This window comes from Dinoponera quadriceps, unplaced genomic scaffold, assembly GCF_001313825.1.
Source record: "Dinoponera quadriceps isolate SergipeBrazil2010 unplaced genomic scaffold, ASM131382v1 scaffold321, whole genome shotgun sequence".
In the NCBI taxonomy this organism is placed as follows: Eukaryota; Metazoa; Arthropoda; class Insecta; order Hymenoptera; family Formicidae; genus Dinoponera; species Dinoponera quadriceps.
The window spans coordinates 168,515-180,576 of record NW_014554418.1 but is presented as its reverse complement, the minus strand read 5'-3'; the positions used below and the strand labels follow the sequence as shown (position 1 = coordinate 180,576).

Sequence of the window (12,062 nt, the reverse complement as noted above, 5' to 3'; positions counted from 1 at the left end):
CAAATATTCTAATGATATATGTTTTCAAAGTACGTCCTGTTACTGTTTGGACAAAAATTACTTTTTTCGCGAAAACTGTATAAAATTTGTGTGAACAATTACTTGTTATACTATTAACCACTTTTTTAATGGTTCCAATTAACTCCTTTTTCGTTTTCTGATTTTTGAAGTAATAGTTGTCTTTAATGTATCTCTATAAGAAAAAGCCGCAAAATCGTGCTTCATCGGAAAAAATAATTTGATTTTCATTCATTTCCTTCGTTTTAAAGTCAATTGTGCCTCATTGTCTTGCAGAATTCTACGTGCTATTCCTTAAATCGTTCTAATAACAACTGATGTGTTGTTATTTTGTAAGGATATAATTAAAAAAAAAACTATTTTCGTAGAATCCTATGCAGCGAAGATTTAGAGATTCCGAATACTTGAGCTGTTTTTGCTTTAATGGAAGAATTTGGTTTATCTTTGAAATATATTCTTGAATATATTCTTCTACTGCGTCTTCTGCTTCTTCCGTCACTACCGTGTACGAAGGTCCCGGTAAATTGTATCTACGGTCCTGAATAATACCATATTGTATAAAATTGTCAATTATTCTGCAAAAATGCTCGCGAAATTATTAATGGTTCCAATTAACTCCTTTTTTGTTTTCTGATTTAATAGATTAAATTTAATTTAATAAATTAAAAATGGATCAAAATCGTTTCAGAAAAACGGAGCATTGTACATGAAATATATAAACAAATAAAGTTTTCTAACTTTTTCAGAGTATTTTCGCTTGCAACTCTATGCGTTCCATACTTGGTACGAAATGCTCTATAATGCATTAACATACACTTTTTTTCTAGAAAAGAAATCCGATAAGATGAACTTTCTCTTCCGTCGTGAGATCATTCATTTTTCAACTCACATTCTTTCTTTGAAGAAGGTTATAATAAAACTGCGAGGTCTCAAATATAAGATTACGAACAATAGAACATCTGCTCAAGTTGTGAAGGGGGAAGGGATGCGTTTAGTTCCATCACCATCTAATATATTATTAGAATCGAAATTCAACCTATTTTACTATTCTAGCCACTATATTGTAGAATTAAAGGTTTAACACAGGGCCAAAATTTCGACTCGGGCTCGGATGCGCGCGCGCGCAACCACTTTGAGTGGGCGTAAAGTTTACTCGATATTTTGACCGCGTTAAACACCCTGTCCAAGTTTACACGTGTGATCGACCGACAAGAAGACATGACTTCGTCGCAGTAAAACGAAATTTATTCTACGACGCGTTTTGACAGTTTACGGTGCACTCGAATGAAGCTTTCCATTAAACAGATTGTACGGCTTATTTCGGCACTGCTCGGCGCTTTCGCGCGTAATTCGACGAGCGCGGTACATTGGCCGCGGTCGAGTACGTACGAGGGATTATTTATGTAAAGAACGGCACGCAGGTGGGCGATTTTGCGGATGGGCGTTAAAACCGCGCGAAGGGTGGGAAACGTCGCGCTTAGCGGCGCGAGTACGCGATTTACGCGCCGAGATCCGTCACGGGGCGCATCGACGGGGCGCTTATCGTGTTTGCGTTTCAATTGACTGCGTGTGCGACGGGTGCACGCGAAGGTTTTGTACGCGGAAAACGGAGTCCGTGGCGGGCGGTGGCTCGTAAAAACGGTCCATAAAAGCGCTGCAATCGCGGCGAAGTACGTCTGTAACTGACGTGAAGGTCCGGCCCGCTGCAGAAATATATTTTATCCACGCCAGCGCAATGCGACCTCGCGGCGTACGTTGCGTTACATTACGTTTACTCGACGAACGTCGACACGAAGGCCCTTTTATTTATATTTGACCAATCGAAAAACAGCCGTAACGTTACCTTTTATCGTGACTCTTTCGCGACTCGGTCGAGGACGTCTTGCGATTCCAGAGAGAGAGAGAGAGAGTGTGAGAGAGAAAGAACCCTCTCTGTTCTCGTTTCCTCTTAGCTTCATCTCGACTTTCCTCGCGAACATTCGCGAGGTAAGCGAAACGCGAAGCTGAATTCGAGAATCAACGACGACGAGGAAGCTGGCTGACTCGAAGCGTTCGTAAAATTGAGAATGCTTAGAACTATTTTCGCGAGCGTGTCGACGGGGAATAGAGAAACAGACTCTCTCGCGTACAACGCATCTTAAATGGAAGAGCTAGCGAATGCAATCTATCCATTCTATTATTTATGCCATCGGCAACCGTATGGCTTTCGGAGTAACGAAGCATCACCGCGTATTGAAAGCCACTTCCGTTTACCGATAATTAATCTGATGAGCGCGCGGACGTTCGCAGGAATATGTACTGTATTAAATATATATACGTAGTACGCGGATATATCTCAATTACTAATGTCAGATTATACTCTTCTTTATCCGATTAACTGGATAATCTCGCGGTGGAATTACGAGAATATAGGCGCAGTAATTGCCCGCAAAATCTACAATTAACAAACCATGAAAGGTACGTTCTACTTAATGCTCGCAACGATTATTCTATGCGCGAGCATCATTCTATCCTTGTTTCTCGTGGATGTTAAACAAAGACAGAACGATGCGATCGTTGCGAGCGTTAAATGGAATGCACCTAAAGTCGAACGTTCCACTTGTCCGCGTATAAAACGCAAAATGATCCACGCGTATCGATGTTCTCGATATTTTCCAGTATCCATCTACGTGCGAGTGCCATTTTAATATTATACTCACGGCCAATAATACTTTCGCGTCGGTGAGACGGCGAGCGAGACGCGCGAATCAAAAGACTCCGACTGAGCCCGCTGAAGTAACGAGTCGGGAGATGGAAAAAGAGTGGCATCACCTAAGAAAATCAAATAAATACGTAATGCGCTTAAATAGCCGTCTGTCGCGCGCACTGAGAGCGAGTCTTATCGATCGTGCGCGGCGCCGCGCTGTTTCTAAAAATGAACGCCGGCTTACACTATTGCCCCGTTCGCAGTGACCAAATAACGATAAAATGCGAAACAGAGACATGGACTTTCTCTCTCCCTCTCTCTCTCTCTCTTCCTCCCTCCTTCTCTACCCCTTCTTCTCTTTAAAAAGTGTAAAAGTTCTCGAAGTATATCTTGAGTATATTACGTACGGCGAAATAATAGAGGAACGTCTAACAGTTTCGTTCCCGCGACTGCGAAATTTGCCCAACCCCCCCGATGCTTTTAACGATAAACATACCGCCGCGGCAGCTCGATGAATGTTATCTCGCCACCTGTCAAGCCTCGTAGCTATAAGGCGACTACCATCTTATATTCAACCCTAACGTTGCACTTACTCAACTATCAGATGTTACGCCTGGCCCGTTAAGACACTACCCCATACGGCCAATTTACTCGCGGCGGCACGTGTACTCGCTCTTTAAGCGAAGTTATCCTTTGAGGTGTGTATATACCATCCTACAACAATATCCGTCTATCGCCTATAGTGCATATTAACGTCTCGAAGAAGCATAATTAATATCACGCGAGGCTTACTTCGATTAATATCCCGGATGGATTATCCGTAACCGCGTTAATAACACGTGAAATCCACGTTTTTATACTCGCCGCTCGTCGAAATCAACAGTCATTATTCGGAACATCGGATCTGTCAAAACTGCGTATAATATTAACTAAAACGTGTCGCTTTGGGTTTTCGCTAAAAAGAATTCCTCTTTGAATTTCATCAAAGCGTTATCGTCTATGTGCGTGTATCGCGCGTGTATCACAAATCGATTTCAATTACACAGTATGCTATAATTATTATTGTAACTAAATCAATCGTGTTTATACGGCCGTTCGCAACATAATTTAATAGGTAACGTACTGCAGAATCGATTCAACAATTTAATAGAAGCGGATAGTAGGTCACTCCTTCGAAATTTTAATAATTGTAATCATTGCATATGAGAGAGAGAGAGAGAGAGAGAGAGAGAAGTCTTTTAAATATAAGTTTTAAATATAAATTAAGATGAAACAAGTAATATACACAGGAATATATAATGTACATTTAGGAATGCAAATGGTACAAGTGTGCGGAATACAATGTGCGGTGACGCGTATATAATCGCGATTATCATCCGAGTAATTTATCGATTTCACGTCCTTTGATGTGTCCACGTAAATTGCAGCACCATTTTGTTGGCTTTTGAACGGCGGAAGAAGTGCGGCCAACCTTTTTAATATATCAAGAACCTAATGCGCCACGTCTGATGAGTATAACGGGCGAATGATAATTCGGCATTAAAACAAATTCGTTACTTTCTAGTCATTTACCGCGGGGGAATGTCGTCTGCTCGTCGGCGTGCTAAATTCGCTGATATAATCACCGTAAGCAGTTAAAACTGTAATTTCTCCCTTCCGCTCGTTCTGTTCTGTTGTACGTGTACGCAAACATTTGGACACGTTCCTCGCGTTACTAATTTTATCGTGACACTTAGAGCATCGTAGAGGAGAAGTAAGTAAACGGCGACCGAGTGAAACGAAAATAACGTGGGTATTATGCGCTAGTCGCTTAAAAATGATTTGCATGAATCTGAAATTCGTTAGTTTTTGAGTGTGCGCGTGCTCCTGCGGTTCTCTCGGCGTCCTGGTCTATGGTTGTAAATTACGGAAAGGATGTGCGTTGGTTTTTCTCGATTTTTCTGTCTTACCTACATTAATCTTCCCTTATACTGCGGCGGCGTAAGAGAAAATAAGATTGATGAGCAACTCGCCTTAATTAATGCGAAGCACCCGTCGGGATGGTGCATGAAGGACCCGGCGGGAACTCAATCGCGGAGCTCGATTCAAATTTAAAGGGGGATCGCACTGGCAACATTGTCATTAAGTCACTCTCTGCAACTTAGTGATTTCAATGACAAGTACAACACGAGCTGGATCATGCATTTCAACTCGGTGGGGGCGAGAAATGCACCGTCATATCTCAAAATTCTCCTTGATCGGGTTGGAGGCTCCCTCGGACGACGCGAAGCGATATTAACACATTCCAGAATATATTCCCTGTTCTTTATCATCTTGTTCGAATTAATCGTTCCACGTTATAGGGTTGCATACTACATGCTATGAAACGCTTTTATCAAGGTGTTATTTCACAAATAATTTATCGTACAAAGCAATTTACACGAATGCCTTGATCAAAGCGATCGTTTAGTCTGTATTTGCGCGAGTATTTTCGCACGTTTTAAACAAGATGAAGATCGCAGATTTTAGTTTGACACTGTAATTACCCGAAATATAACAAGGAGGGAATTGAATTACCGATATCTGTTACATGTATATTCGCGAAACAGACGAACGGAGTTCTCCTTATTTCGGACACAAAAATTAAAAGAAGTGCGTGTATTGTGGAATATTCTAAAAGGGTTTTAAGATAAATCGCATACTATTGAGAATAACTGAAATTAGTTTTCATTGAGTTAAAATGCCAAATGTTTTTTATAACGTGTTTTTAACGGATTTTGTTGATCTATAGTAAATTTAATGTTACATCAGTTTTTTGAAGATAGATTTCGGAAGGATAATGTGGAATAGGTCGGTTAAAACAGAATACCTGATTTATATTTTGTGAAAAGGTAATTTTTTCGTACTTCGATGAATATTAAAGACCAAATAATCTATAATAATTTTATTATGTTATTAGGTATTCCGGCGAATTTTGAGGGATTTTTTGTAAAAAAAACACGTTTATTTTAAGGATACATTAAATTATATTTTATTCAAAATATTTTCCTCCGCTATCTACAGCTTTTTCCCACTTTTTCGGCAATAAGTGGATTCCGCGGTAAAAGAAATGTTCGTCTTTCGAAGCAATTGATTAATCGGGCCATTTTTATATTTCATCATATGTTTTGAAGTGTTGGTCAGCAACGCCGTGCCGCTCGATCGAAATAAGTAATAATCTGAAGGAGCACAGTCTGGTGAATACGCGGCATGTGGTAAGATCCACCATTGAAATGCCAATAACGTATCTTTAACTGCTTTTGCAACGTGTGGTCGAACATTGTCGTGCAACAAAATCACTTTGCGTTTTCTTTGAGCTGTTATTGGACTTTTTGAATGATGGAGCAGACTCAGAATAAGTTTCTGAGGTGAATCGGTGATCTTCGGCAGCCGTTTTCTTCGAATCAAAGCAGTAAAGTAATAGATGACAAAAATGTTCCTTATCACGTTCCATTTTCAATTGCACTAAACAGTACGGTTATGTTTATGAATATACAGGACCTATGTCAAACGATTTGTAGAAATGTCCAAGCTTTGAAATGACATACCAACTTTCAAAATGCCTCTAATATATTTGTAGCTATAGTCATCTACATTGAACCCTCAAAACTAACTGGAACACGTAATACGTATTTATTAAATCACAATCTATTATAAACTTATATTTTTATACTTTCTGTTATAATAATGTTATAATGTCATATAAATGTATGTAATATCGTATTAGTTTTATTTTACTGTTTATGTCTTTTAACGACGGCACATACATACTTCTTTAGCATCCTGAAAGAAAAAACAATAGAGGAAAATATGCAATACTTATAAAAAGTGATAGATAACTATTTCGTAATACTCGACATAGCCATTTTTATCTTTTTATCACGCACATGTGATACACGAAGAAAATATATGTCATAAATGTACACCATACGACACTTGCAAAACAAACTATATCAAAGATGTATCTTAGTTTTGCATGTAACAAAATAGCGCGACTAAGAATTTCTAAAATTGTGACTGTTAAATAAAAGTTGAAAAACTTACCTGATGAAAATAGTGAGACACAAAATCTAAAATTGGACGTACACATTGACATACGATTTCGTACTAGGCTCTCGCTTCGTAGATTAGGTTAGGGATTCAGCAGCTAATAATTCTACTGCTTTCCGTTAAATTACGATGCTTAACAGGCTAGAAATCGTGATATCTCATATTTACTCGACTATTTTACATTACTCGCACTTTCTCCAACAAGATTTCAAAGCCAAGAATCCAAGAGGTAGCGACCATTCCGTGAGCCTGTCTCTGCAGTTTATTCGGCTCGCGTCGAGAGGAGTAACGCGGATTAGTCAAAACCGCATCTCAGCAAGAAAACTACCCTTCTGGCCTCTTCCACCTCCTTCAACGTCCGTCGCTTGGTACTCAGTTATGCATGCTATCCTTTAATAGTTTTATAAGCCAGTATATAATTCTTATTAACTCGCTCACCTTAGACGACGGATACGCAGGAAGGAGAGAGGCCGCTGCGCGTTCCCGTAAATTTTAATTATTCCGCGGAGGAAACGAAGTGAGGCGCGCGCGCGGCGTGGAGTCTTTTAAAGCAACCTCCCGCTTAAAAATTTGCAAGTACCTACCGGGACTCCAAAAGTACACCGCATATATCTCTGCTTATGCCGACATTAATTACATTTATTACAACTTTGCGCTTATTCGCGAGACGTAAAAATGATGCGGGCGGTGCGGGTAAGCGTGGCGACAGGGCGTATATTTATCGAAGATTAATTAGGTATGTTAATGGAGATACGAAGCACACACCGCGACGTGCGGCATCCTGCGCAGTTTTATACGGTTGCAGCTGTGGGATTCCGTTAATGCCGTTCCGACCTGCAATAGTCACCGCGGAGCGAAAAATTTTAATGAACAAAAACTCCCCGGGCGACAAACAACGGATGCAAAACACGACTGCATAAAAATCCGGCCGTCATGAAATTGCAATCAACTGGAAGTTCCTGATTTTTATACAATCCGGCATAATGAACATTACGACCCAACGCTCTGAATCGTTTGCCTAACAAAGTTATCATCGTTCGTTCGCCCGCGATGTAATACATAATTCCGTCCCAAATCGCGTGTGTAATTCGAAAGAACTAACTGTGGGACGAGCGCGTTGGAAGTAACGGTAATGTAATGATAAAAAAGAACCAAGGGACTTCCTCTCGGTTAAACTTCTCTTTTACGAATTACGGCTAGTTCCCATTCATCAACGTGGCAAAGACTTCCGCACTACATCAGTGGATCCATCTACGATATTCTCTCGAGTCTCTCAATGATAAAGTAGACAGACCGCGCGAATAAAGAACGATCGTCGTGTGCTCAATATAGGGATATGTTTTGTTCCTACTGCCTCAAAGTTTATATTTTAACAAATTAGACACACTTCGGAAACGACAAAATAAGTGTTTGTTGACCTATCCTTATACGGGCCATTCAACAATTACGTCATACGAAATTTGAGTGTTTTTATCCCCTCTCCCCTCCTTTTGTTACATTTTGTCAGAAAGTATTTCCCCTTCTAATATTATGTGACATATAGAATTAGCCCTGTTTTCCCTATCTTCATATTATGTTATTAGATTTTTTGGTTCGCGAAATAAGCACAAAAATAAGCACCGTGTGCCAAGGGCTTAGTATGACGTTCCTTGGGCCTTTACTCTCTCCTCTTCCATGTCAGCCGTAATAGAAGACAATAAATCTCCCCTTCCCCTCTCTTTTTGTAGCGCGACATAGTTGTTGAATGATCCTACAAGGGAACATTAATAATAATGATCGGAGATTAGCATGATCAAGATTATAAACGATGTTCTTTTATTTCTGTAAATTTTTTTCCTTTAAGTACGGTATTAAAGTAATAGTATTTAAGTACGGTATTAAAGTCATAGTATAAATGGTATTTTACCTAAGACCCACATACAAATCTAGTTCAGACAGACCGTGATCAGCACGAGATACTCAACTGTACATAGAGTGTTGAATCTGAAGGAAGAAACTAGCACCATCGTATAATTAATTATCTAAAACTTAAATTTAGGAGTCAGTCATATTTAATTTGAATCCATTTTGAATTTCGTAAATCTGACACTAGATTTAAAATCAGAGATCCCTGAAACTCTGAAATATAATTAGTTTACCTGTGCTAGTGCTTAGTTCTTTCAACCTGTTAAAAGGCTATATAGAATACTCCTATACTCCTATGTTTTCAAAATTTATAACTTTTAACTAATATATCTCGCTGAGAAAAAATCGCACGTTGGTAAATAAAAATTGATTTTGAAGAGAAAGAATAGTATTATATGAAATCAGTTGAAATATAGAAAATTATTTGCTTTCTCTGTAATACTTTCATGAATATAGCCGAAATTGTCATTTTTGGACTATTTGATCTTATTTATATGAAAACCCTGACGTGATAGGCAATCTCTGCGGCTATATTAGTATTCAACGCACAAAATTATGTAAAAAACCTATAATTAAACTTAAAACTTTTAATTCTCAAATAACTTTGCAGATCTGTGTGATTATTGAGTATTCATTAATTTTTAGTGGAAACTCTTTTACTTAGCTCTTTGTCTAATATTTCACTAATTTGCCAGAAAGATTCATTCACTGTTAAATCGCTGATTCAAATTGCTGTTACGTGTCTTACGTGCAGAAATATATGTAAAGGATATTGCATCTACATACGACCCATTATACGACAGGTTGCCTGTCCGAAGGCGCACGTGTCCAGATGGCAATTTCGGATTTATTGATATAGTTACTAGCATATCTTTCTTTTATTATGATAATTAGGATGGTAATTAGGAACGCTATAACTTTGTTGGAAAGGTATGACTATATCGACTATATCGACAAATCCGAAATTAATATTTTGACGCGTGCGCCTTTTGAGCAGGCAACCCGTCATAAATGTCGTATGTTGATGCAACATCTTATACATATCGTATATCCAACCATATGTCGTATTTGGCGTAGTTTGTATGATAATATACTCAAAAGTTAGAGGTTCGAGTTTCAGTCCCATCAGGATAAGCGTGTTTTTCAAATACAATATAAATTAAATTAAACATAATTAAACATAATTAAACATAATTAAGAATATTTCAGACAATATCATTGACAATGCCTTAAGAGTAGAATTAAAATAATAAAAAGATAATAAATAATCTTTTTTCGCTGTTTATACAGTTAGATTTCTCCGATGGAAAAAGTTGCTACTATTAACAGACTTTTGCAGCGAAATTTTACTGATTTGTTATACTAATAATTATACTAATAATTATGGTCACCAGTGAATATTGCTTCTCAGTGATAACACACTACTTGTATTTTAGAAAGTAAGTGAGATTCGAAAAAATACATAATTGTCCGAATAATATTTTATCTAATCACCATGTAGGAGTATGATATGTTATTGTCGCCGACAACACAAAGCAACACTGGTGATCGTGACGAAAGTAAACACGGAGATATATATGGCCGGCTCGAAGAGGTATATAAGGAATCGTTAGAAGCGAAGTCTATCTCTTTTACTCGCATTTCTTAGGCCGGCTCGAAGACAATTGTATTGAATATACGAAGACTTAGTGAATCGAAGTGTTAAGTGTATTGATTTATTAGCATTCTAATCTCGAGATAAATGTACGTAGTTATTATTTCTGACAAAATTCTGAAGCCTGTCACGCTACCTTACGAGTGTGTTGTTACAGAAGTCTGATAAAGGAGGACGCGGAATCGAGTGTACAAGTTATTTTCATAAGATTAGAAGCTATCCCACAGCTGTAAGAAGAGACGATAACTCGCTTATGCGGATAATGTTCCCGCAGCTCGACATGACTTTTTGTCCGAACAATGGATTCTGACCCGCTGTACCATTTAGCATGACCGTAAAAACATTTGGCAATGGTTATACCCTGTGTGTCCCCTCTTTCATAAATTCCATCACGTGCGTTGTGTGAAGAACTCGCGGTGTCGAAATTAAGCGATACGCCGTTCCGCTCCGCGGATGCTGCAGTAGTATTCCGCGCAATTTCGTAAAACTCGGTGAGTGCAGCGGTGCGAAATTGAATCGTCCGTCGTTTTTCGTGCGCGCGTTTTACGTGGCCACCGGTCGTATATATTCGTTAGGATTCCGTAAATGCTCTCGATAAGAGCGGTGAGAGAAGAAGGTTTCTTCAAAGAAATTTCTCGGTCGCAATAAAGATCTTGATGAGTAAATGGTTTCGATGGTCAATGGATCATATGAGATTCGCGAGAAAGTCATCCTGGCGTGCTCCGAACATATGGAATGTGCAAAATGCGTGTGCAAAATGTCCCCTCCGTAGTCTGGAATATTCTTCGGAATAGTCGGCTATTTGGCAGACAGCGTTTCCCTTTCCTCGACTCCTTTGTCGCGATATCGTCGTTATTTTCGTTGGAGCTCATCCCGTTCGTCGGTAGGCAAAACATACTTACGTACTGTTATCGTTCGCAGTCGGGAACGCGGAACTAGAGGCATTTCAAATTTGCGCGGTATGTATCGTACCGATGATATTCGCGGTCTGGTTTCACGCTTAACGTAAACTTCCGAGGCATTTCGAGCCGGTTAGGTGAATAATAGCGACACTAACCGGTGGATACTACATACTTTGGAATAACGTAAATACCGAGCGGCACGTTTTCTAAAAGCGAACAAAATCCGGCTTCGGCGGTTTACGCCGATGCAAGAATGATGGTCACGACTAAATAAATTGTTCGAAATACGCATCGATGACTGGCATGCAGTTTCGCAGCGACGTTTAATTCCACTCGCTGCTCTCTAGAATGCCGACACTGTTCCAAATCGAGATCCACAAATGTCGATTTTTTTTAATTGGCGCAGTATAGTTTGCACGGTGTAAAATCTGCAACGTAACAATATCTATAATTGTTTAAACAAACCGTAACCCCTGTACCGTGCAAAATTGGATCGCGTGGTACGTGAAAAGGTATGTGTATATTTTTAAAAGTTTATATATTTTTTTTCGTAAAAATGGTTCCATCGTTTAATTAATACTTTCTCCTCTCGTGAAATATATGTTTGACACTGCATTTAAACGAGATACCGTGTTGTTCGTTTTTTATCTCGAATGTCCGAATGTGGTAACACGATAAAACGTGCGTACCGCACAAGTTCAAATGTAATAATATGCAGAATACATATCATAACATCAAACAAAGAATGACCCGGGATAGATATAATGTTAACAGAGAGAACAAACGTGCGGGATTCTTGTTTTCGGAGCCTGCGATTTGGAGATACGTA

The 12,062-nt window shown here is 39.0% G+C and overlaps 1 pseudogene; it reads right to left on the bottom strand.

Moving 5' to 3' along the window:
• Positions 1–374: 374 nt before the first annotated feature.
• On the bottom strand, positions 375–895 carry LOC106748407 (annotated as a pseudogene).
• Between the last annotated feature and the right edge of the window lie 11,167 nt (positions 896–12,062).